This window comes from Apus apus, chromosome 4 (assembly GCF_020740795.1).
Source record: "Apus apus isolate bApuApu2 chromosome 4, bApuApu2.pri.cur, whole genome shotgun sequence".
NCBI lineage: Eukaryota > Metazoa > Chordata > Aves > Apodiformes > Apodidae > Apus > Apus apus.
In genome coordinates this window covers 49,352,928-49,378,894 of record NC_067285.1, presented here as the reverse complement: position 1 = coordinate 49,378,894, position 25,967 = coordinate 49,352,928, and the positions used below count along the sequence as shown (strand labels likewise).

Sequence of the window (25,967 nt, the reverse complement as noted above, 5' to 3'; positions counted from 1 at the left end):
GGCAACACCATGTTACGCCTATATGAGAAAACAACACGTCTAGGTGTTCGAGTGAATTGGTTCACACCTAAAACAGGAACTCATTTAAGCTTCCACCAAAAGGGACCTTTTTATAAACTTAATGCTGTGTAAAATGGCTTCACTCTTTTTTTTTTTTTTTTTTTTTCCCTGTTTATCTGTTCTTTCTGTTTCTAAAAAAGGTCAGAAATCTAAATGTTACTGCAGCATGAGAAGTGAAAATTTTTGGACATATTTCCTATTCACAGACGCACAGACAAGAGGACATAGTGGAAACCTTGCAAGGAAGGTCACTCCTGTGATTCAGTCCAGTTTTGCATTCTGAGCATGGCTACATACTTTGGACAAGGTTAGCATAAACATCCAGTCATCTGAGTTGTTATTTAAGCTGAAACTCAGACTGTTTGTGTTTTTTTCATCAGCAGATCTGTTCTTCTTGAAGTTTCCAACTCCATTAATTACAGCCAGACATTTGTTTTTTTCATAGCACTTGATATAATGAGATACAATCCCCATCTGGGCACTTGTGAAGAGTAATTGCACATTCATAAGATACTGCAAGATTTATAGTAACATCTCCTAATATCTCTCAATACGAATAACTCTGTCTTACCGTGAGAGGTAAATTGACACAATCACACCATATGGCAAAGTTTTGCAAAATATCTTACATCTCCCATGAAAACTATGAAATTATGGCCTGTCGTTTTTTGTGTATTTATTACAGATTATTCTGCAAGGCTGTATTTCAAATCTACTGCTTGTGAAAATGAACAAATCCAGACTAAACAGGATACAGTTAGAGATGAAATACTGTGTTTGGTGAGATATCAGCATAGAGACCTCAGCAATTTTTTATATGGGAAAATTGAATTATGGGTGCCAGGGGCTCAGGAATCAGAAATGTAGTAATATAACCTACATTTCAAGAGGAAAAATGGTTGTGATGAAGATAATGATCCTTCAGAATTTAAAAATTATGCATCTTTCTGCAAATATGAGAAGAGTTTTACTCTCTGTTCCCATTTATGTCTTTGCCAGAAGTTAAGACTTCATGCAGCTTCCAAGAATCAAGTATGTCCATAAATGTGTCTTTCACTTGTTGCAGCAGACTGCTACCATATGCTTCTAAAGTCCTTTAGCAACCTGTGCATCTCCAGCATGTACTCTGTCATCACCACAGCCACTACCATTGGATTCAACCTGTCGGCCATTCCACATCATCTAAAACTTCCTACTGGCAGAGAGAAAACTGCATTTATTGACACTTGAACCCTATGAGGTACCCAGTGAGCCCAGAAAGCTAATGAGCAGCACTACAGAATCTGGCTACACCAAACAGCACTGGGTACAACAAGGAGTCTGTAGATGCTAGCAAAGTTCAAAAGTATATATACTGCTCTGATTTACAGGGACAAGAGTACAGGTTTGGTTATGCACAGTGCTCCATAGCAAAAAATAACAACACTGCTAGCTCATGTAGAAGAGGGTTATATGATTTTTATCTGCAATTAGTCCACATTTTTGTTTTTCTCTGTCTTTGCTGTTCCATGGCAAAGTAATACCCCATCTTCATCTTTAGTAGTTGGATGCCAGTCTCATATCTTTATTTAATATTGCACTTGTTCTGTTTGCTTCAGAAAGCCCAGTGGGAGAAAGAAAGGTTGGTGGTATCACACATCTTGTCCCCTCCTATGTGTGGGCCACAACTCTTCTTCCAGCACCTCTTGCTGCCTGGCTGGGTGTAGACATCAAGGATGCAGCCAGCACCCTTGAGCTGCAGCTTTAAAAGGACCTGCTGCCCTTTTCCCACCACTTCCACTCAGAGATGCCTTTGTACTTGAGAGGATTTTTGGAGTATTCACAGCTTGCTTATTAGGGAAAAGAAGTCATCTGGTGGAATTAGCAAACTCATGCACTCTGTGATGTGACTGTAAATAACTGCACTTAAATCCAAGTCTGTATCTTGGGACAAGCATGCCAGCTTCCAGGAGAAGATGGAATTTTTCATGGCAGACTTATCACTGGTTTCCTAAATGAACCAAGATAAACAGAATAAACCCTTTCATGTGGTTGCTGTGATTAAAGCAAGGTCCTCAAGTTGGCAGCCTATCATGGGGGGGTTCAAAGTGGAAACGGGAGCTGGCTTTTTTCTTTCTTTCAGAGAATCCCACTTCTGTTCGTATGAAGTCTATCTTGGTGACTGGCATAGGCTGGGACTTGCAGTCTGTGGGCTTGGAAATCTCATGGCAGTAATCAGGAGTGCACTAGTCCTTATGGCAGGCATCAGATGGGCTACTGCCAGGTCTTTGAACTACAAAAATAAATAGAGAATAGAACTGCATTGTATTGGTGAAGCCTGAGGCCCACTCGTCTCTCTTGGAGCATGCTATGGTGAGAGTGTTTAACTTGGAATTTGTCCATCACATGTGGTAGCTGCAAGAGTGGAAGAACAGAACAATGTTAGACGGTACATTTAATAGTGTGTTGGCTTAGCAGTCCTCAGGAAACTGTTGCTCCCATTTTCTCTCCTAGTGCTCAGAACTCTATACCCTCTTCGCTGAGCTTCTGTGTCAGTAGATGTATGTATCAGATAGTGAAGTTTTCTCCTTGGTCCAACAAGGAACCCATATGAGCATTAACCCTCTGAAAAAAGTAACAACAAAACTGCTCTATGGACATATCTGTAACATGTGCTAATGGCTCGAGTAGGACTTGTGTGCACTTCCATTGGCAGTTTTGACAGCCAAAACACAGAGCATCCCCCTAAGTGATGCTCTGTGTGAACCTCTCTGCCCCAGAGGACATGGGAGGCAGAGGAGAGGAGCAGTATGCTTGTTGGTTTGCACTGAAGCATGTTGTGGGCAGACAGTCGAACAAACTACAGCCTCCTCTTTCCTTCTTCTGTTAGGTTTTTGCACCCAAAGGGAGTGTCCTGCCAGCCATATACCTACTGACCCGATTGCTGAAACTGTGTGTGGGTGTGTGCATGCAGGGTGTGTTCTGGACGGAGACACCACAGTGTTGTTTGCTGTGCATTACAGAGCACTCAGCAAGTCTTTCTGGTTGAATGCATTTGTTATGGATCATCAGACAGAGTGTTCAAAGAAAGAAAAAAAATGACTATGAAGATTTTTCCACTGAAGCGACATCACAACTTTTATGTGTGACATTTCTTCAGTAAAAGTTTTTGGGTTGTTTTCAGTGCATTAGTTACTTGATATAACATTGGTGAAAGAAGGAAGGAGAACTTAAGAAAGGATGGATTCCCTAGTACAATCATCCATTTGTTTTGTGTCACTTTGGGAATGCAAAGCAGCCGTGAACTCAGTTCCTGACTATTCCAAGTTATCATAATGGCACACATCACTGGAAATGCTGCTTTGCATTCTGAATTACTGGAAAGAAGTGCAGTGTAACTGTATTCAAATTTGAGACACATCTCCAGCATTTTTTTTTAAATGATCAAACTATGTTTTGAAAGGTAAAAGTATATTGGAGTGAAAATTTTGTAAATTCTGAAGCAAACATTTTATCAAATTAAATTATTTATCTTTAAAGCAATGACATTTCATTTATCATAAGAATTTGTTTGTTGAGAACTTGCTGGCTCAATTACTGTCCGTATGGGAAATGTCTGAACGAGCTGCACTGTGTAGTACATGAGCATGAGAGGAAGCTCTGCTTTTTGCTTGGTCTGCAGTTGTAGTGGTCAAGCCAGTGATCAGCCATGCACTAGGGGCAGAGGCAGCTGATGCTGCCAGGATCTTCCCCAGCTTCCTCCCGAGGAAGAACAGAGCATCGTGAACAGGCTTTCAGGATGGTAATTAAAGGAATAAAAAGGAGAATGCTGTAGACTTGGTTGTAGCAAATTAGGGAAGAGAGGGATAGTTTATGATGATGCTTGCTTGGCATAATGTCTGACCACACTGAACAATAAGCTGTCCATAGTGTGGTAAAAACATTTAATTAACTTAGCAGCAAAATGTGGGTTGTTTTTTGCTAGTGAATGCCAGAGACTGTCATTCCACTTATTATTTGTATCAGAGAGCTTTAAGTAGAAGTTGCAACTCTGTCTTTGCTTAGCATCATGACATTAGAAAATGATTATTTTTATCTGACAAATAGCCAAAACTTCTATTTCTTATTTGTAATAATAGTTCACTGGGCCAGGTTTTTGCATTTAGCTTCAAGGCATCTTGATCACTTCTGACTAAGGTAACATTTACCTAAATACTCATCTGAATGGAAGAGGTAACTCACCCTAGGTTATGGTCCAGATGTTTATTATCCTACTGTGCTTTGTTTCTTTGCCATGGTTTCCTTTTGAGGTACAATGGCAGTAGAAATACATAGAAATATACATAAGAAAATCCATCTTTTTGTGATTTCTCTCCTAACTGAAACCAGGACATTCTAAAAATACCACATGTATGAGATGGTGGTGGAAAGCTTGATTCCTAGAACATATCCCTGTAGGTCTATGTGAGTGAGCAGAGCAACTTTTGGGATTTCACCTGCAGTGCAATTTGAATCTTCAGTTATTCACCCTTTATACCCATAGAAAAACTACACAAAAACTGTAGGCTGCCAGGCAGAATACTTGTTCTCTGAACTTCTGTTACTCAGAGAAGATTCTGTTCCTTTTTTTTCATTTTGCATAACATTAACAAATGTAATCTTGTTTGAGAACCTGAGGTGAGTGAACCGAATATACTTCACATGAGCCTTCAAAATCAGGCTCACAAGCAGATCTAGAGTGATAGAGCTCTGGAAATTCTTCCTCAAGGAGGTAGTCTTCTGTGGTTTTTAGGTTACATAGCTTCATTTTTGGCAATTTTCTATGATATTTAAATGACTAAACTCAGTCTTTGTGGTGACAGGCTGGTGGCTTGCCGCTAAAATGCTCTGACACGCTTCTTTTTTTCTAAGACAGATCACAAGTACTGCCTCTGAGCATTCTTCTGGAAAGGACCTTGGTTTTGGAAAGGCCTTGTAACAGAAAGACCCCAGGGCTCTCAGTGTTTCTAATTCTTCAAGAAATGTTTTGTTGTTTTTTTTTTCTCAGACTCCTTCAGATTCTTTGGTTTCTTATAAAGTCCAGAAAAATATTTCTGAAACAAATTTTTTTTAACTCCTTCCGAAGTTTTTCATCTGTAGATGTAATATCTATCTCCATTGTTTTTATTTGCATGCTGTTTTTTAAACAACTCTTCACCCTCAAAAACTTAAAACACCGGGGATTTTGGTAATATTCATGCCCTGTGTGTCTTTCATGTGTCTAAGTGCCTAAAGTAGGCTAAGACTTTCTTTTGCAGCTTGTCGCTGTTTCAAGTGCTCCATAAACAATATAAATGCTTTTTTACCACCTGTGTTTTCTTTTTTCCCCTATCATTCCACTCTGTCAGCTAGCCAGAGATTTTTTTTCTGTCCTTTAAGTTTCCAAGTAACCACTTGGATTACTTAATTATACTCAGCTTCACAGAAAGAGTAATTTTCGGGTAATCACTGCACCTAACTGAAGAAGCTAAAATGACATGGCATGCGTGCCTTTGCATATGAAAGTACAATGGCAATATGCAGCATCTTTGGTTGAATACAAGTAGACTGCATAAGTTTGAAATCTTTTCTTTAATCCGTGTAAGCAAGGATGAGGTTCCATTATTTCATCTTAAGCTGTAGTCTATTGTGTGTCATCATAAGATGATCTGATTTGCCCGATGTTTAACATTTAATTTACATCAATGCAATAGATAATAGTGAAGAAAAAAGGATGAACTGGAATGATAGCAGCTCCTGTGTTCTTATTCCAGGGCAAAGGCATTTTTATAGTAAATTTGAAGAGAAAATGTAATTAAACACTCAAAACATACCTGTTTTTTTCATAAAATCCTAAATATAACTATATATATTAACCACAAATCTATGCTTCACAGACTATGCCTGTATTTTCTTAGGAATACATGTAGTATATGATTAAATAACCCAGAATATACATCCTGAAACTCATAAGAGACTTACTAGTTCAAAGACCACTACAGAGCCAGTATGCATGCTTTGCTGTTTCATGTTTTTCAATTTTATGCAATGAAAATTAATAACTGAGAATAAATTACTAATAAATCTTCAAAGTGTTTTCACCCTTCTGATTTTAATCATCTAACTGATAACTGTACAGATCAAGGATTCCCCTGATATTGATCTAGTTTCAACAAATTAATGGTAGAGCTGGATACACATTTGTGTATAGAAGAGCTAAAGACCTGTTTAAAAATGGATTCAGAAAGGATTTACATTATCTTTTTAATCTTTTTCCTAAATCATTTTATTAACAGTGTTGTGAAAATATTTAAAATTAAACATCATCTATTCTGCCAGCTACCTGCTGATTTTTTTTTTATTCTTGAAGAGAGAGATTTGTCATTTTCTAATTCACTGTAATTAGACAATTTGGGTGAGGAATTATATGGCATTACCTCAATTTAGGATTAGGAAATTTACGTAGGATGCATTTATGAAACTTTACTAGGGTATTAAAATTCAGCTAACTCAAAAAAAAGTGGAGACAGGTAGTGAGGTTGAGAGAATTGTTTGCTAGTGTTAAGAAGATCAAACAGATGAAACATTTAAAAATTCTGTTAGGCTTCAGGGGTTTGCAGATGTTGAGACTGGAAGAATTATATCATGTATAAACATTTTCAATAGCACATACAAGCCATAAACCATGTTGCAGCCTGAACATTTAACTTAATGTGCTATAGAAGATAACACTTAGACATGCATAAATTCACACTTGGACACATTGGCTTCCTCTGCAAAACCATTATATCTACTGCTCAAGTTGAAAGCATCTCTGCTTGGCCTCATGCATGGCTGGATGAAGCTGAGGCTCCTCCCTGACCCCCTAGTGAGGTCTAAGCTGCTTTTGCCCTGTGACACCGTTCCAGTCCACCTGCTCCAGCAGCAAAAGCCAGATTGGCGGTAGAGCTGGACCCTGCTGTGGAGGCTCAGCATACACACAAAAAGCATGTTCTAGCATCAAGCAGGGCAAAATTTTGCCCTGTGCATGTTAGGAAGCTAAATATGATCTTCTGCCTTTTCTTATATCTCGTTTTAGTCCTAACATTAACCTTCCCCCACCACAAAGGTTTCCCTTTGTGAGGGTACCTGCAACCTTGTAATGGCTCCAACCAGATGTGTATTTTCTCCTGGAGCTGTCTCTGTCTTTTTCTGTTTCAGAGCTGGTAAGAAAAATTTCTTGCAAATTCCTTTATTAGAGAATACCAAAGAATACAATTTTGGAAATAACATCCCAGTTTGTTCAGAATGACATCCATTTTATTTCTTTGTGGTTTACCTTGTGTTGTGTTCCCTAGAAAAGCTGGCTCTTTGCCTTGTCTCATCTGCAGGCAGTTGTTGGACAAAACCCCCAGGACAGAGGGAAGACAGGAAGATAGGTCCTGAAGCCCCTGCTGAAGAGTGGTGCAGTGCTGGGAGTGACCAAGATGGGTATGGGAAGAATCCCACAGCCAGAGCTGAAGGGTGGGAAAGCCATTCCTCTTAGGATGTTAAACAATCTGGGAAGTTTAAAGATTGCTGAACTAAATACTGGAGGAAAGACCCTGTTCTGTAAAGAGACAGCTAATACAGCCAGGTAAGTTTTGTGTCTAGTATTTTTGCCTCACTCAGTTTTTACTGTTGTTTTAAAAATTTCGTAGTTCTAGACTTCAGCCTCCCCAGTTACGAGACCAGCCAGTGGGATTCATAGCTCTTACTATTTTTGGGGTGCTCAGAGATTGACATGGGAGTCTGGGCCATCCCGGTAAAAGTGTGCCCATTGTACTGCATTGTCTTATGGCCAAAAAAAAAATGTAGTGTTGGTGGGAAACAGGGAGCAGAAATTATGTAACACCGAGCATATATATAAACCCCTGAAACTAAGTTTACTTAGGATTGTTAATGGTGTATCTAAAGGGAGGGGAATGAAAATGTAAGAGATAGGAAGGAGAATGATATTAATTGCTTGAGCACAAAGCAGACTTGGAACATGAAAGAGTGAAGCACCATGCCAAAGTAATTAGATGATACAAGCATAAGGCAGGAAAGTTAGCCAACACTTATCTTCATTTATAAATAATGCTTCTGGACGCTTCTTCCCATCCCTATTGAGAGACAAATATTCTGCTGTAAACCAGACCTGCTCTAAACGTCAGACTCTCACTTACCCTGGATTAACCCAGTGGTTCTCTGCAGGATATGGTGAGGTCAGAGCAACACAGTATATCTCCCTGTTTTGAGTACCTTAGGCATCGGTACTCCAGGGTTGCACTTTTATCTAAAGGTTGTACAGAGAACAATAGGAAGACATGAATCCTAGCTAGTCCCCTCTCATGAAGTAGACTGATCCTACTGAAGTGAGCACAAAATCTGTTTTTACTCAGCTATAGCAGGGTAGACCCTCCAAATATGAAATAGGAATTTGAACAAACGTCCCTCATCACCTCTGAAACTTTCAAAGCTGACATAGGCTCTGGATGCCTAATAGCCAATTAATGATAATGGGAAGAGGTTTTCCATGGTTCCTACATGGCTTTGAAAATGTCTGCCTCAGTGTTTAACTCACCAGAAACTGCTTGTATTTGATGCAACTCTTCAGCATGGTTCAGTACTTTACTTTGCAGGCAAAGTAGTTATTTTTTTTTCTAAAGAATGAATACCATGGACATGATTTAATTCTGAGATTCACATATTATGTTGAGATGAGTGCTTGCTGTGGAGTTAACCAGTTAACCTATGGACAGATTGTCCAGAGCAGCAGAATACAAAGGGGCAGTATTTAAAAGTTTAAGAAATTATTGTCCCTGGACTTATTAGTGTAGCTCACTCTCATAGGCATTTGTGATATGTCTACTCACAGTTAACATTTCTTCTCAAGCCATGCTTCGCAGGGCTTCTGACTGGGATTAGTGTGCTAGTGGATAAAGTGTCAAAATACCATGGTCACCCTTGCTGATGGTCTGTAAGTGGTTTGTGGGAAGTCAGTTGATTGTATATAACGCTATTTTTCCTTCTTTTTGCCACTTGCTAAATCACATAAAGGCATATTGAAGGAATAACATTAAATAATACTTAATGCTACTTTCCCAAGTGGATGATTACTTATATGTGCCATAGAAGTGTTAGTCAAAGGCAAGTGTGAGGGGAAGGTGTCAGAACAGGTAGAGTCACTTTAGCAGTCTGCATTGCTGACATCAAAAGAGAATTACAGGAAGCTTTTTCTAATTAAATATACTTTTGACTGTGAAAGTGTGCTTAGCTTTTATTTAATAAGGAAACTAATGGATAAATTAAAGAAAAATTTCCAAGTCCATCAGAATTAAATCCTTTTCATAAGTTCAAAAATGTGCATGTAATATTATTTTGTTTGACCCATAGTAGCATTTCTAGCTCCCATCGGAGCTACAAGGAGACACATAAAACAATGCAAAAAGGAATGTTCTTTAAGTTTTCCTGAATCACCAAATACAGATATATATATTTCATGTTCCTCTGGTTATGTTAGGAAACAAACTTCTGTGACTGAGCCTTTTGGGTTTTGGTTGGTTTTGTGTTTAGTTTGGGGTTTTTTTTTCCGCCCTTCCAATCTAGGAAGACTTCTGTGTTCAGAATATACACAAAGTACTGTAGCAGGGCAAAGTATTTTTAATTTCATAAGAAATTAGCACAGGTTCATTTTTATTTGTGTCTTGCTTTTGACCTTCAAACTTGCTCCAAATCCTGTGAAGCATTCAGTGAACTGAGTTTCACAGAAAATACCAACTGATAAGTTGCCTAACATAGTCCTGTCTCCCTGCTTGCTTACTGAAATGTACAGTTTTAAATTGCTAAAGAAGTTGTCCTAAGAATTACTTATGCTAGCTGGAGAATTATCATCTTCTAAATTAGCGAGGAAGAAGCGGGAAAGAGGTTTGTAATTCTAAGCTACTTTTGAAATAAAAGCAAGTCTAGTCTGAAGTCTACCCTCTGGCTTGTTTCATTCCACCTGGTTTTAGTGACAGGATTCACCAGGAAGCTGGGGGTCTGTGAAGTGAAAAGATGCAGGATTCTTTAAAGGTCTTGAAATATGAGTTGCCTGAATCACCATAAGAGGGTGCTTGGAGTGACTTGTCTTCCAATACATGGCAAAATATCAGCTCCTTACAACAGTTCTATTCAACCTTATCTTTGATTTTTTCCTTAAGCTATTAAAGATTATCCTGAGAATGTGAGTTCTAAATTAAAGTAGTATTGATCTTCAAAACCACAATGAACTCTGGTCACAACCAAATAATTAGAAGATTAAGCTGAGAATCTCAGCAGCATGTCCTTAGGAAAGGCCTAATGCAAATAATTGGTTTTTTATAATGGTTGTGATAAAACCATATTATATACATACAGATTTGGATAGCTTTCAAGAGTGGAAAGAACCCAGTAGTGTTGCTTATTTGGAAATAATGTATTTTATTTAGGATGCAAATTTTTAGGCGGGTAGTGCTAAAAATCTTAGTTGGAAATATTATCCTCTATTCCTAGAAAAGACAAGCTAGAAGCTGTTGCTTTTTTACGTTGACCTCTAGATGTTACCCTAATTCTCATCTTTTTGTGTTTAGAAAGAAGAGTAATTTGTAATGGTAAAATAGTAGGATTTATTCTGTATCTCTTTTTAAAGGAAACATACAACTTGAATTGTGTACCTTAGGCTATTTTTTTTCCTTATTTTTCTTTTCTGCCAATGCTCTTCTTGGTTGCTTGGATGTCATAGGATATCATGGCCCTTTTATCTTTTATGTGACTATCACCTGCAGACACTTGCATCTGAGCTCCTGATCGCTGACCGCAGCTTCTCCTAAATGTCTGTGAAGCATCAAAAAGATTTAACAGAAGGCCAAAGGAATGAATGATTTTTTTGTTTTTGTTAAAAGATCTTAGTTGATTGTCCAGGTTATCACTGCACTCATAAATGAAAAATGTATTTATTGAGTCTGGTCTTCCTTATACAGTAATTAATGTCCTGTGGATCAGACCACCATGGTAGACTTTCAGTTGAAGATCATTGATTCCAGTAACTTGCTCAGGTTTGATAATCTCAGTTTAGCTGTAGTAATTTTCTTTATTTTTTTATATCCAGTGGCACATACTGTACTGCTGTGCTTTTCTTGTTGAACTCAGCGTGAATCCAGAGGTGATATCCTGCTTCTTCAAGGTGGAATTCTGTTTGAAATAGTGAAATTCTAGTAAATGTGAGTTATTAACCATGTTGGGACTTTCAGTGCTAATGTTCACATTTTTAAATTTCCTGCACTCTTCAGTCATCAATGGAGGAGGATGCAAGTGCTATCAACATTTTGATTTTTTTATGACACTATAGTGTTGAGCATTTTTGGTAGACCACCTGACAACTTTGTGCCACTGAGTAGGTTCAGGTTCTCAAGTATCTGAGAACAGTGTAAGCACAACACTGTTTACTTGTCTCATCCCAGGTGTATTCAGTTCTGAACTAAGAATTCTTCCTCCATAGCTCAGCTTCAAGTGTGATTCAGCAATGGCTCAGGGTGATGAGAGATGTCTCTCACCTCCCTGTAGCTGTTCTGTGACATCCCTGCTCTGTGTCATAGTGGTGAAAGGATCAAATTCAATACAACTGCAACTCTTTGTAACTCCTGGACATGGGCATATATTTATGGGCCCATCTTTTAGCAAAAACACTCCCACGTGAAATGTTTTGAAAAATGAATTAGTAACAAGTACAGGCAATTTGGGATGACCAATGTATGTATTAGTTGGACCTGCTCATGTGTTAAATCTGTTTGGGCTGCTTGTCTAATCCTTCTCTAAGATGTGCTTTGCCTCAAAATATTTGTCTTAAAATGCAGTACAAACTGCAGCAATTCACAGCAGGCACATCTGGCAGCTCAGACACCTGTGTGGTGTGGTCAGGTCAGAGTTGGTGTTAGTTGGGTCCCCACGTGAGTGCTTGGTTCCACTGTTGCTGGCTTGCCTCCTTGCCACCCAAGGATACTTTGAGAATCATCATTTTCAGGAGTCTGGATGTCCCAAAGATGGTTGCACTGAAGGGAAGATTTGATGTTAATAAAAAAATATGCTTTTAAAATACTTTCCTGTTGTATATAACGTTGGAACATCCAGTGCTGGAGTAAAAATGAAAATAGATATATTACTCTTACCCTAATCCTTCCATATATTACAAGGATTCTGTTGCTTTTTCCACTTGTTCTTGGATTGTATTTATAAAACTATCTTAACAAAGTACCATGATAAAACACTCTCCAGCTGACAATAATCTCTTTCTCAGTATTATTTAAGATTTTCTCTGATATGCTGAACTTTTACAAGAATATAACTGGATAATAGGGGTGACATTTCGTTCTTCATATACAAAAAAAACATAAGAGAAAGGGGGCCAAATAATTACTTTATCTTCTGTATTGAAAAAATATTTATTTTTAAATGAGAGGCTCCCTTGTGTGACTTTCTGCTTTGTATTATCAGAAGCATTGAAGCATTTCACTGTCTTTTCCTTTGCAAAACGTTCTTATTGTCTTATTTAGACCATTCTTAGAATGGCTGAGCTGAGATTCATGTTGGCTGGTGTTATTTGAGTTTTAATGCTGTATGTCAAAGCAAGTGTCCTGGCTTGCTTCTTATAAACCCTCGAGCATGTCCTTGGCAAACCAGGTATTTCAAGAAACCAGAATGCTTTCACACTGAGCAGTTTTTTGCGGTTATTAGCAATTCTTTCTTTACTTCCTCTTCTGAACCTTCACCAGACACCAAATATAAAGAAGGCTCATAACTGATGGTGATCTCAATGCAATGAGAGTGCATGCTTAAGTGGAAAAGACTTCACAGAAATTGTGTCACTCATTCCACAGAATTATTGAAAAAGATCCCCAAGTTTTTTATTAATCTGATTTAATTGGATAGCATCATGATAATTTCTTTGATACTCCTAATATTGTACTTTTTTTCTCTGGAGGAACACAAAAATAGTCATATGGACTGATATTTTATTTTTCAAAGCATGCTTACCACAATGGATGAAAACCTGCTCCCTATTGAGATTACTATCATTACTTTAAGAAGTTTGATTCCAAATCCTATGGGGAAAAATATCTTTTCCAACTTAATGTTTGATATTTGTAAAATGACTAAAGTCTTTAATGTCAGCAATAAATAGTCTTCACAAATTTCAGCCCAAATAAATTCTTCCAGAAAACAAAAGTAAATGTACAATGAAACATACAGTACTGTATTTATCTATAATCATCAAAGAATATTAAATTAAAATTGGACTACACCTCTTCTAACAGTCTCACTGAATTAAAGTTGATGGTTGAGAGTGTTCATGGCACACAGACAGGACAGTGTTAATGTGTCTGTGTAAGCAATACTGTACATCTCTCTGTCTGGATATGTGATCATGAGCTGAAGATTGTTTATTGTCAAAGGCTGAGTGGCTAATAAATGCTGGCAATGGCTTGGATTCACTGGAATGCTGCACAGCTGCAGCATTAGTCAGACTTTCCCTTTTCTGAATTCAGTAATCCCTTCAATATTGCATTAAATATGTTTCTAATATTTATCTGGATAAAAATGTGCTGAATATTGCAACTGTTTAATTCTGATGTTTGTCACGTAGGAAATCTGTGTAAGGCAGAAGGTAACAACATTTTTATTGCTAAAACCTAATGTAGCTACTTCTTGTGTCGTTTGCTTGTTCGGAGACTTGTGCTTGGCTTATTTACAGCATTTGGTAAACCTTTGGGATTGCTCGGAGGTGGGGAATGTCAGAAGTTCTGAAGCCAAATTTCAGGCCTTAGTGCTTGGCTGAACTCACTGAACTGACCCGTCACCCTACTCAAGAATCAGAGTTCCTATAGATTTTGGTGTCAGTAGAGTTTAGCGGATGGATTTTGGATTTGTTTTACTTCATAGGCCAAATACTTGACAAGCCAGGAGTTGGAATGGTTTATTAATATGTCACATTTTTTATTAGTTTTCCTAAATGATCAGCTGGTCTATTGTTAGCTGGTCTATTGCCTCTTTCCCAATTTTTTTTTTTTTAAACAATTTTTATCTATGAACCAGATTATTTGGATAACAGTGATTGCAATTAATGATGTGGGAGCAGGGAAATATGCTCCCCTTATGTTGTAGGTTCAGAGTTAAGACAGAATCCAAACACATGCAATTCAAGTTAACCACATGGTCTAATGCAGTCCTGGCAATGGTAGAGCTCACTGTGTCCATGTGTTTCCACCAGCAATTACTTTCCCAGCTGCTGTTGAAAAAAAGGAAAGCACACCAAATGAAATGGTTTGTGGGCACCAAAGATAACCCTTTGCTGCTTGGGATGATTGTTTTAGACATTAGCCTGACCTGGAAGCAAGTGGACTTGTAGGCATTAGAGAAGGTCATTAAGAAAATTATATTTAAATTCAAAGGGGGTTTTTGTACATTTTGCCCAGCTGTATTAGTAATAGCTTGATCAGACTTAAGCAAAAAGCCTTTTGAATCCATTAGCTGTAGGTCACTGATTCAAGCAGATTAACAGTATCAGAAATATGCATTAAGTGAAGGATGAATTACTGGTGTCTGTCTAACTACTTGTAGTGTTCGCCTTGCAGTTAAAGCTAATTTCAGTCACTTATTGGCAGGCACAGTGGCACCAACAAGTGAGTGGGTCATGGAGACTAAACCATGCATTCATCCTGAAGTGGTCCCTTAAGGAAAAGGTGGGAGAGTGTTAGGGAAGCTTGAATGAAAGTTGCTCCCTTTCTATGGAAATGTAGAAAGCTTTAGGAACCAGAACTGTTGACACCTTCTAGGGCGTAAAAACCCTGTGTTTGACCAAACTGTTCCAAGCATACATGGAAAATGAGGAGTCTGGTTAAAAGTGTGTAATAATCTGGAACACTAACTTGCATTGCTTTCTCACATTATCTCTTTATGATAAAGCCTTTTCATCTAGTCTTTTGACAGTGACTCATTGGCAAAATGTTTTAAGTGATTCAAATAAACAGAAAAATTGAATACTGGTTTCTTTGTTCAAGAAGCCCACAAAAAAAAAAAAAAAGTTAAAAAATTACATAAGCCTTGCTCTCTGCGTTTGGATTTCAGCTTTCCAGCATTTTCCAGTACGCAAAGCAGTTTCTCATCCTATGCCCCTTTACAAAACATTTATGGCCAGTGTGTCTCACCCTTCCAGCCTGTGATACAATGTGTCATCTTCTGTCTTTACAGCCAGGACAACAATTTATGTTGTAGAAATAGCTCAAAAATAAATTAACCCCATCCCATTACAGACACTGCATGTTCTTTCAAAGGAGAGTAGTGACAGCTATAGAAGATCTGCTTTTGATAGTATAGGTTATTGGTACTTATTTATTATATTCTTATTGACTTGACAGTCACAAAATGGTCAATTTAACACTTCTTGTTGGGCAGAACACACTGCTTAATTGGGCTTTTTGTGTTATGATGTTTGTTTCTTTGCTTTTTCAAGATTGGTGTCGAACAACATGAAGAGAAGTCCAGGGAATGGAGAATATTAGGGAGCTGCTAGGTGACAAAGGCTACATGTGTTGGTCACTTCTCTTCACCATAGCCTGTGACATCCCATCAAGATTCATCAGAAGCAGTGTCAACTGGGAAGCTGAGAGTTGGACCATAATTATAAGAGTAAGATATGTAGAAACACTGAGTAATACACCTATTACCCCCACCTTGGCAGGTCGCTGATCCTGTTATCACAGTTACAGCTTAGCAAGTAACTTTTACATCACTGTCCCCTCTATTAACATCACAGACCCCAATCCACATGGACTACTTTGCTGCCATGTCACATTTATTTAATTGGTTTTCCACTGTCACACCACAGCTGCTTTTAATTTTGCCCAATCAACATTTTTCTCACTCAGCAAACATGTTTCACATTATGTTTTCCCCAGATCAACAGGCACTCATTTTTCTATCAGATTAAACTTTCAGCCGTTAGTCTCAAGTGCTGTGGGTTCTTTTCTTGCAGTTCTTGCTTTCTGGTGGCATAATATTTTTCCAATCAGATACTGCTTCCGGCCCTTATTCAGAAGCTACCACTTGCAGATCACTGTGAGGTACATGCAGTGGAGTTTAGGTTATTACTAAGTATCATAGCTTTCCTTAAGGCGTCTCTTCCCCTCCCCATACACAAATTTATGTGTTAATTTTAATCATTATCATTTGTTTATGGTCAAGGAGACACTGACCTCCTCTGGGATTTACAGTCCTTGTCTCGAACAGCCTGTTTTGTTTGGCATGATCTGTTGTTTTTCGATCTGGGCCGCTATTGTACAGCCCTGTCAGCACGTCCTGGCTGCGGGTGAACGTGGCAATAAGCAGGGGACAGGCAGGGGGGCTGACTCACCTCTTCCCAGTGCTCCACCCTAGTCCCCATGATGGCACTGGTAGAAGGGAAGCCCTGTGCCTGTGCTGCCCAGGGACAGCCCAGGGACCTGGGAACGAGCAGGTTCAGCCCTGTTGTTGACTATGGAACAACGTGTTCAGGCAGATCGTATCGCAGGGTTTTGACCTTAGCTGAGGAGCCCACCAGTTGTTTAGTTGTGGAAAAATGTTGCACAAGAATAATGTGGAGGAATTGTATGACACAGAAATGCTATTATTCAAAGATAGGTATCTGCAGTTTTTTTGTTCACTTTGGGGCCACTTTTGCAGATACACAAAGCAGCTGGTCTGCATCTGGTTTGTATCTAAAAAGACCTTTGCTCATTAATAAGTACATGATTGAAAATAACATTGCAGGTCTAATCTACTTACACTCATAAACCCTCAACTTCCATATGGGTACCCTGAAATAAGGGATGAAGCAATTTTGTCAAGTTTCAATGCAGAATCGTTTTATATTTGCTTTATTAAAGAGCAGAATTTAAGGCCAAGAATGTGTATAGCCAGACATTGTTTGGGGGTTTGCAAACATAATTTCATGTTTATTTTTCTGTCTGGAAGGTGGTTGCTAAATCCTGACAATCACCACATAGTCTGGTTGTTGGGCTTTTAACGGTAGCTGCTGTTACTACCAGTCTGGATGTTCAATAACTAGATTCAGATTACAATTAAGAAAAAACAGAAGACACCTAATAGCAAAAAGGAGATTCCATGAAAATAAAAACTCCAGTTGATTTATGTAGATTTGGTTTTGTAGTGTCTTATTTTTTGTGTTTGGGAATCTTCTGTTCTTTCTGAACGGCAGAAGCAACAAGTTTGCCTTTTACACTATAATCAACTAGTCCTTCAGCTATTCTTTTTTTCTGTGAGCATAATCAGAAATGAAGTGCATTTCTACTGTAGTCCACCTGCTTATTTAAACCACAGATTGCAATTTTGCTCTTTTTCTTTACCACTGCTGCACAATCCTCAAAACCATCTCTTCCATCCAGGGTACGAGAATGAAATCATCTACTTGCTGTTGGGCTTAAGCAGAGCTTGTTAATAGGAAAACTACTTTTTACAAAGGACAATAACATCATGTGGCAGGGATATGGCAACAATAACACCTCTACTGCCAGAAAACACTTAGCCTGGGTGGCTCAGATGGCCCCAAAAATTTAAGAGCATTTTTCTTATACTGTAAATTCCCTGTGGTACATTATTTTCTACTGAGAGCTAATAACTACCCTGTCTGTAAAGCAACTGGTCTTAAGTTTATTAGCTTGCTAGACAGAAAAATAACAGACACATATCACTGACATTTAACAAAGATATCTTTCATGGGTTTCTGTATTTTTTCATATGCACCAAACGTTTCTCTTTAGTTAGAAAAACACATTTTGAACCACATTCTGAGCAACTTCTTATGAAGTGAAGCACATTTTCCAAAAAGTCCTTAATGCTTCACCAAATACTGAGTCCCTTTTCAGAAAGTTCTAAAAGCTTTTGCAAAAGGAATAACATGTCAGCTTCCCCAATGAAAGCTGTTTTGCCCTTGCCACAGCAGCCACACTGTTTTGCTTGGCATCATGGGAGAACATCATCCTGTTCCTGCACTGAAGTGGAAATGATTGCACAAACGATTTTCATGTGCAAGTGACTTCTTCAGATGGTATAAATAACTATTCACACTTCTTTTAAGTATGATATTATTTAATTCTTTTTGAATGGAAGTGTGGGTCACAAGATGCATGTGATCACTCTAGAGCAAAGGTGTAGTAATTCTACATTCCGGTGGTTAAATAGAAGAGCTTTCCACTAGCTGGGTACAACCGGTGGGTAGATGATGTGCACAGAAGGTGGTCCAGTCAAACATGAATATTTTTGTTCTGGAAGGAGTTCACTTTCAGATAACATTTTAACCAGAGTATAGTGAGACTGTAAGGAGATAAAAGTGATCCCCAGCTCCTGTATTTTTTATATCAGCTGTTGCTCAGTAACACAGAACATATTATTGCTGCTTCTTTCTTACAGTGACTGCCTCCTTTTGAAATCACAGAAATCACAGCAAGTGACGTGAACTTGCCAAGGTCCCAGTAAACAGCAGGTACCATGTAAAAATGGGTGTGTGGGTGTGTGTGTGTGTTTGGTAAGAGTGGCATGTTTGGTAAAATTATTTTTGTTTTAAACTGTCCTCTACAATTTTTTGAATGTGAATTTTGGTGTGCAAAGAAGAATCTGAAAAATTGCTCCTCCTAAGTGGCTCAACTTTTGAGTTGAACCATGTGGAACTTCAAAAGCTGAAGCTGAATGTTGTAAAAGTCCTCCTCGAGGGCCTGGGACTCTGCTGAAGTCATGGCAAAAGTTTTGCTATCTTAAGTGGTAACAGGAACAAGCCTGCCATTATTCTTTTTTAAAGTCCATGAAGAAGTCCAAATTCTAGTTGCCCTGACTAGTAATAAGTAACAAAATTCAAAGAAGAATAATTGTACATCCTGGAATGTCAGTATTAATGGTATCCACTGCGGTCTGAAACTCTCAATAACATGAAAAGCAGAGGGACTAATTTTCTTTTTCTGTGACCCAAACACAAGATCTACCAAAAGCCTCTCTGGGTGGTATGTTAGAGGAAAAGGAACTGGGATAAAAAAAATCAGAAATTATCCAAGCTTCACGCTAAAAAGAAGGGATTATGTCTGATGCTAAAGAGGGGGAATGCTGGTGTTTTATAGTCAAACAGTTTCATATGACTTAGAAGGAATGTGTATATTTCTCTGTTTAATGGCTCACCTACTTAAAGGTGCACAAAGGCACAGAGTTTTATTATTACAGTGTCAGTGGAGCTTCAACTGTGAGTTGGTGAAACCAGCATCTACATAATCCACAAGAAAAGTAGGTATTGGACAGAAAGATCTCTCTCTTCCTCACACTCTTCTGCTCCAAAATGTTAACTTTCTGTTTTGTTTTGTTTTTTGGCTGAGTGACTGTTGCTAATTTGGATAGAAATTGTTTGGCTTCCACAATACTTGTGGAAAAAAGCATAGAACATTGGGAAAGATTTGCAAAATGTGCATAGTACAACCCTTGGTTTTATTTGGACAGTTTCCCAGACACTGCAGAAATGGAAGCATAATGCTTTTACATTTTGAATTTTTAATGAAATGTCTTTTTTAGAGGTATTTCCAAGTACCACATCTAGAATCTCACATACAGGGTGTTTTGAAAAATTTGCTTGTCCCTTTCTCTCTGCCACTAGAAGCGAAGTTGGGAAACAGCATAAAAGGCTTCCTAAAATGTAGTGGATATTCATGTGAGAAATGCAAACTAGATTTGACCTAGGATTAAAACACTGAAGGTGTTACAGGCAGCCTTCTGGGAGGTGTCAGCCTTATAAGATACACAAACCATTTACACATTCTTTAATTGCTGTCAGATAACACAGTATTTCCCTTGGTTTGGGTTATTTTATGACTACACCAAATTCAAAGTCTAAAATATTTTGAGTCACAGATTCTGCTTTATCTGAAAATCAGCAAGAGCTGTATTGATGGAGACAGTTTTAATGAATAAACTCTGCTGCTATTTACATGATTTTATCTCTTGAGTATGACCTCTAGATTTGTATTAACTACTGTCTGAGAGAACACAAGGACAAACATTTTACAAAATTCATATAAGGTCAGGCTGAGCATGGAAAGCCTTTACATTCTTTTTATGTGGAGAAGAATAACAGTGATAGAATGATGGTGCCTGCAAAACTCAAGGCAAATGTGTTCTCAGGTCCATGCAGATCTTGCCACCGTTCACCTTGCAGCAGTTATTTCAGTCAGTGGAGGGTTTCTTTCTCTGGCACTGTAGACTCATTTCCATCCAGCTTCTGACTCTGCTGTAGACGCTGACAGGAGGAGAAAAGGGATATTGGGGTATATTATGCCTCTGCCTACCTTTTTTCCAATTTCATAAGTGGATTTTGTGGATTTCAGGGGTTTTCAACAATAATTTTGTAGTTCTATTGATTTAGAACAAAATGTAACTGGTACTGTTTCCAGAGTACTTGAAAATTATGGTCCCTGGTTTCTTCTGCTTTATGTAGTCACTAAACAAAGACAAGAAAGTTTGCCTCCTCTGGCCAAGTCAAGCAGCAGTAAGGTCGACAAAGCTGTGAAAGCTGGGGAGAAGAAGGTGGCAAAAATAGCCTTAAATATGGGAAGCTTCTTTCAGAACTTGAGTTGTTTCCTATTCAGAGTCGATCTGTCTTTCCACCTCCTTGTGCTTGGAGGAAACATTTGTATGGTTGACTGGAGACAATTTACAGATGGTGGAGGTAAACTTGGGGCTTGCAGTCAGCCCCTTATCTGTCTACACATATGCTCGTGCATGATTAATATGTGCTGTATTAATAATGGGTAAACAATCCTGTATGTGTGGTTGACCAAATAGTTCTGCCTTGACTAGTACACATCCTAGGCCAACAGAAAAATAATTTAATACTGCCACCAAATACAATGGTTTTCTGTAATAGTTAGGGAATGCAGTTTGTAATTTGAAACTGTTGTACAAATGCAGAGGCACAAATTTATTGAAGGGTTTTCACACACCATCTGAAAGAGGAGAAAAAAACCATACCTTCTGATGTTTCCCTGTTTGTCTTTAAAAATTGTAGCATAGTCTTAATATTCAGTTTTAAAATTCTGAACTTCAAAAAAACACAGTTTGTAAATATATATTTCATTTGCATAATTTATCCCTTTTCAAAGGTAAATTGATAAAATTCAGCTAATGCTTGTGCAATCTAGAAATGTTAGGATTATGGGCTTGAGTTTCAAATTTCTGGAGTTTTAAATATTTATTCCGATTTTAACAGAATACATTAACAGTTCTTTTCTTTGCAATGCTAACATACCACAAAATCTACCCTTGATGTTCAGCAACCTACTTCTGTTCCTTTTCCACCCTCTGAAAAAACTAAATGGAATGTAAGTGTCCGTAGCATTTGCACAGGAGTGACTTGCAGGTATGACTTCTTCCTCCAAGTAATACAGTCTGGGCAAAAGACATTCCAAGGCAAACTGTTAGTTACAGCCGTTTATACTGTCTTCAACCCCTAGATCGAGCCAAAGTTTGTGAGCGAGTAAATAATATGTGCCATGGAAAATGGCTTTACCTTTGGGAAAGGCAAAAATCAGACGAAAAAATTTTAGGGTTTCCATCTTTCTTTAGTCAGTGTCATTGAGCAGTAAGAATGAAGACTCCTATCTACTTGTGAGGAATCTATTTTAAATGACAAGCAGGACAAGGAAAATGGTGTGTGCTACAGTAACATAATGTTTACTTTACAGGAACAGATAACATTGTATTTTGTGGCACTGGAGGCACTTACAGTCAACTGGTTATAAAATTGCACTCTGGGCTTCTCCAATTTTACTGTTGCTGGAAAAGAATTCATTTTCTTTCCTAAAATTTTTTTAAAAAATAATAATATAAAAACATCAGTATCCAGAGTCTCCTGCCTTTACTGTTAAAGATGCATAGGCATCAGTACCTCAGCTGGAGTACTTAATAAAAATATATGGTGTAGTTATAATGAATTCATTTTTTTCCCCATAGAACTGTGCTATGAATGGCATTAGTGCTTTACCTGACATTGCAATTTACACATTATATAGGCCTGAAACAATTTGGGACATTTATTTCCCCTCGCTATGATAGTCTGCAAATGGAGTGACACCATTAATGGAGGAGTCTATAAATGAGTGCTAGTTATGTGACCAGGTTGAGTTAAATGGGATGAGTTCTCATTTTACTTTAATTGATAACTTCAGTTCTTATCTGACAGCACAAAATAATTAATAATGACAGCGATCATTAATAATTGGGAAATACACATTATAAAATATACTTTCAGGGGGTTGTGTGTATGATAGGAATCTATAGCATGATAAACTATCTAGGAGAAATTGTTTTTAAGCTTTTATTATATTTTTACTTCACAGATTTCAAGAACAGTAAAAATAAATACATTATAGGAAAAATGCTTCTGACAATGGGATTAACAATTTATGAATAAACTCTTAATCCTCAAGTTGAATTGGACTGGTTTTGAAGGTAGTTACAGAGATACTAGAATATGAAAATTTATAATTAAACTTGTAATTTTATAACTATAAATTGAGTAAACACTCCATAACCTGTCCTTAAGCTGAAGAGTCATCTTTAAACATTGTTCAACACAGTACAGTTTATTAGTGATGTAAAAGCCAAGTTGTTAATTTGAAAAGAAGAAAAAACCCTGCGTATTTTGGGGTTTTATAGGCTTTTTAGTTTTCTTTATGATTTGTATTTTGTCTGATGAAAACTAAGACTAAGTAGGAAATATGATAAGACTTGTATATTTAGAGGTCTTGCATAGGTTGTACCAAGATAAACTTTTGGCTGAGCTTTTTATGATGATCATGAAGATGAAATTTTTGAAAGGTTTAGTACAAGAGCAGAAGACAAGATCAAAACAAACCTAAAAACCCCTGAACTCCTACGTTCCCTGTCTCCTGTTTCACCAGATCTGTCTGTTCTCATCTAGGTGGACTTCATCCCCGGAAAGCAGTCTGTCCAACCAGGGATTTAAGACTAAGACTTTAATGAGTACTAACATCAGAAGTGCATGCAGACCTCTCCAACACAAAATAGTTGAGATAAGAGAAATTAATTTCAAAAATGGATAGTCATTTTATGTCAGCAATAAAATCACTTTTTCTTTAGGAACATTTTCATAGAGATATTTACAGCATAAAGCTATTGTAAATTTTAATGAATTATTGGTAAAAAGTTGCTTATATATTTTCTCATGGAAAGGGTTCTCACAGTAAATATATATAAATATGTGTAGGCAAAGGCATTTCAGAGGAATCATAAACTGGATAAAGCCTGCACTGAAGAAGTTAAGACTCTTCTTCCTGACTGATAGTAAAAGACCAAATCCCAAAAGAACAAATTCATCTACCCTGATGACTTTGAGAGTGAAAGCTCTTGAAATAGAACAACACCACTATGGACAACATTGAGCTCTTTAGTCCCTTTGCTGTTCAAGCTTTCCTGATTTACTGCTGGACTAAACTCCTTAACTACTGGCTCTGTAATAGTCCCCAGACCAAATTTTACAACTTCCATTTCAACTTCCGTCTTCAACTCCGTCTTTGACCCACTGTCCTTGGTAAATCCTACATGAGTGCTAGCTTAATCTCAGGGGGAATACTGGGGCTTTTGATCTGTGGGAGATGGGGTGAGTTTTGCATTATTTTTTGCTCCTTACACAAGTTTTAATGCAAAACCTTAGAAACGAGATTAATGTGAAAATAACAGTAACACCCTTCAGTTAAAAACCTAGTCAATACCTCACACTTAAATAACCTAATTTCTAATATATGAGTCCTCTTCTAAAACACAGTAACACCAGATTCCTTGGCAGTCAGTCTTTCTTCCACAAACCATTTTTTTTCACACTTTCCTCTACCTAGGCTGCCACATCAGTATAATTTAGCAGGATGGTGTTTCGTCAGTTTTATCTCAGAATAGCATTTGTACATAAGGAAATGGAAACCTAGTAGGAAAATGTTTATGGAGTATTTTTGTTTAGATGATGTGCCAAAATAACTATAAGCAAAATCTTTAAGTGTGAGTGACACAATAATTTAGAGTCTATTTGAATCTGTGTTTGTTTGGGGGTTTTGTGAAGAGATCCATTGATATTTCCAATTAACTGCAAATACGTTATTTTGAAAATTATGAGCGGGTTTGCCTAACATGTCTGGCTTTAGGACTGAAATGTAGAAATGATTTCTTCTTTGTATTTAAAATTTCATTTTACAGTACTGAATACCTCTGCTTTGATAATGAGTTTGGCTTATAGAGGCAGATGGTAACTTCTGCTACAGAAATCGTGAAACAAGATTACTTTGACCTGAATCAGTGTTCAAGACATCATCTGTGCCCATTGTTAGAAAATAAAGATACGATATTTTATCATTATGCTGGCTACATAATACAACTCCAAGGTTAAAACTTGTATGTTAAAAATACCTTGACAGATTGCAGCCTGAAGTTTCTGCTTTCCCTATGGAAGTGCAATACAAACAGAGAGGATGGAAGTAAGGGGAAAGTAAAACACTGTTTTGTGTCATAACTTAACATATGTCAGTATTAGCTACTGATAGATGGATCTGAGGAATAGCATTGAAAATTGCTAGAGAGACTGAGAATAAAAAGCCATCACAGCCTTTGTAACCTATATCTCTATCTGTATAAAGATAATACAGAGTTATTTGGAGGAAAAAAATTAAACTTCATACTTCTGTGCTGGGATGCTGCATGCTGAAGCCCAGCCCTCTGGCTGCAGGTGTACTGGCCAGCCAGCTACAGGCATACTTTGTATTAGAAAAGCCTTTCCTTCCCATGGGACCTGTCAAGCTCTAATGTTTTCACTATAAGATTGCAAAGTCTTAGTCCTAAGTATTTTGTGCAACTGGTACTGAGAGAACTATTTGACTAGTAATTGTTACTACTTTATAGATTTTTTTTTTTCCCCAAAAAAAGATAAAACTAATTTCACATGCAAGTGGGTTAAATAAGATGGCAATTTGCAATGATAGTCATACAATACTTCCTGATACCTGATTCTCTAGTGTCTAAGAGAATACAATTCCTGAGAAAAAATGAGAACACAAAAATATTTTTATTAAATATATTCCTCAGCTATTCGGAAAGAACTTGCAAGCAGAGGTTGATTTATTAACTTATATTTTTTTAGGAGCTCTGAAGATCTTGGTCATAATAATCCTTAGCAATATATTTTTTGGTTGTCAACAAGTAGCAAGGCCTCCAGGGAACTCTTGCAGAAGTATTGTAGTGTATTTCAGTGTATCTCTGTATCTGTTTGTGGCATTAATCTTTATGTATTTTGATTGCTTTGTGGTTCAACAGATTTAAACTTTTAAGAGTTATTAGGATGGTCTCTTTAAAAAGTTTTCATCAAATCACGCTGCTTGGCTAATTTAGCCTGTTGGTTGCTTTGCTAGGGATACAAATAAAAGAAGAAAAGATCATGAAAAAACGTCCACCAGCTAAAAAATAGCTATCAGCTCTCTCAAAGCTCCGTCTTTGGAGAAGTAGGAAATAGGTCTAAAAAGTGGAAGAGAATGTCAAATTGTTGGGGTTTTAAGTATGTCCACTCACCAGCAGTAGCTTTAGGCAACAGAGAGTATTGTGATACTTTCCAAACAGCCCTTTGCATGTTGTCCACCCCAATCTTACTCAAATAGTTGGTGGGGGAGGGGGTTGTTGTTCAGTCAATGTAAATTATAGTCATTAAGAAACATGTCTATTAAGTTGTTATGTTTTCAAGGGACGAGAGCAAGTCGGCCTAGAAACATATGAAGGCTATTTTATACAAAAACCTGACCAAAAAAATTATT

The 25,967-nt window shown here is 37.6% G+C and overlaps 1 long non-coding RNA gene across 1 annotated transcript in view; it reads left to right on the top strand.

The window, feature by feature from the left end:
• The first annotated feature begins 269 nt into the window (after window positions 1-269).
• LOC127384363 (uncharacterized) overlaps window positions 270-25,967 on the top strand; it is a 78,059-nt gene continuing 52,361 nt past the window's right edge. Inside the window, exons 1-4 of the long non-coding RNA XR_007889410.1 lie at window positions 270-367; window positions 7,428-7,672; window positions 15,584-15,759; window positions 18,538-18,610. This is a non-coding gene — a long non-coding RNA (uncharacterized LOC127384363). The remainder of the gene's footprint in view (window positions 368-7,427; window positions 7,673-15,583; window positions 15,760-18,537; window positions 18,611-25,967) is intronic.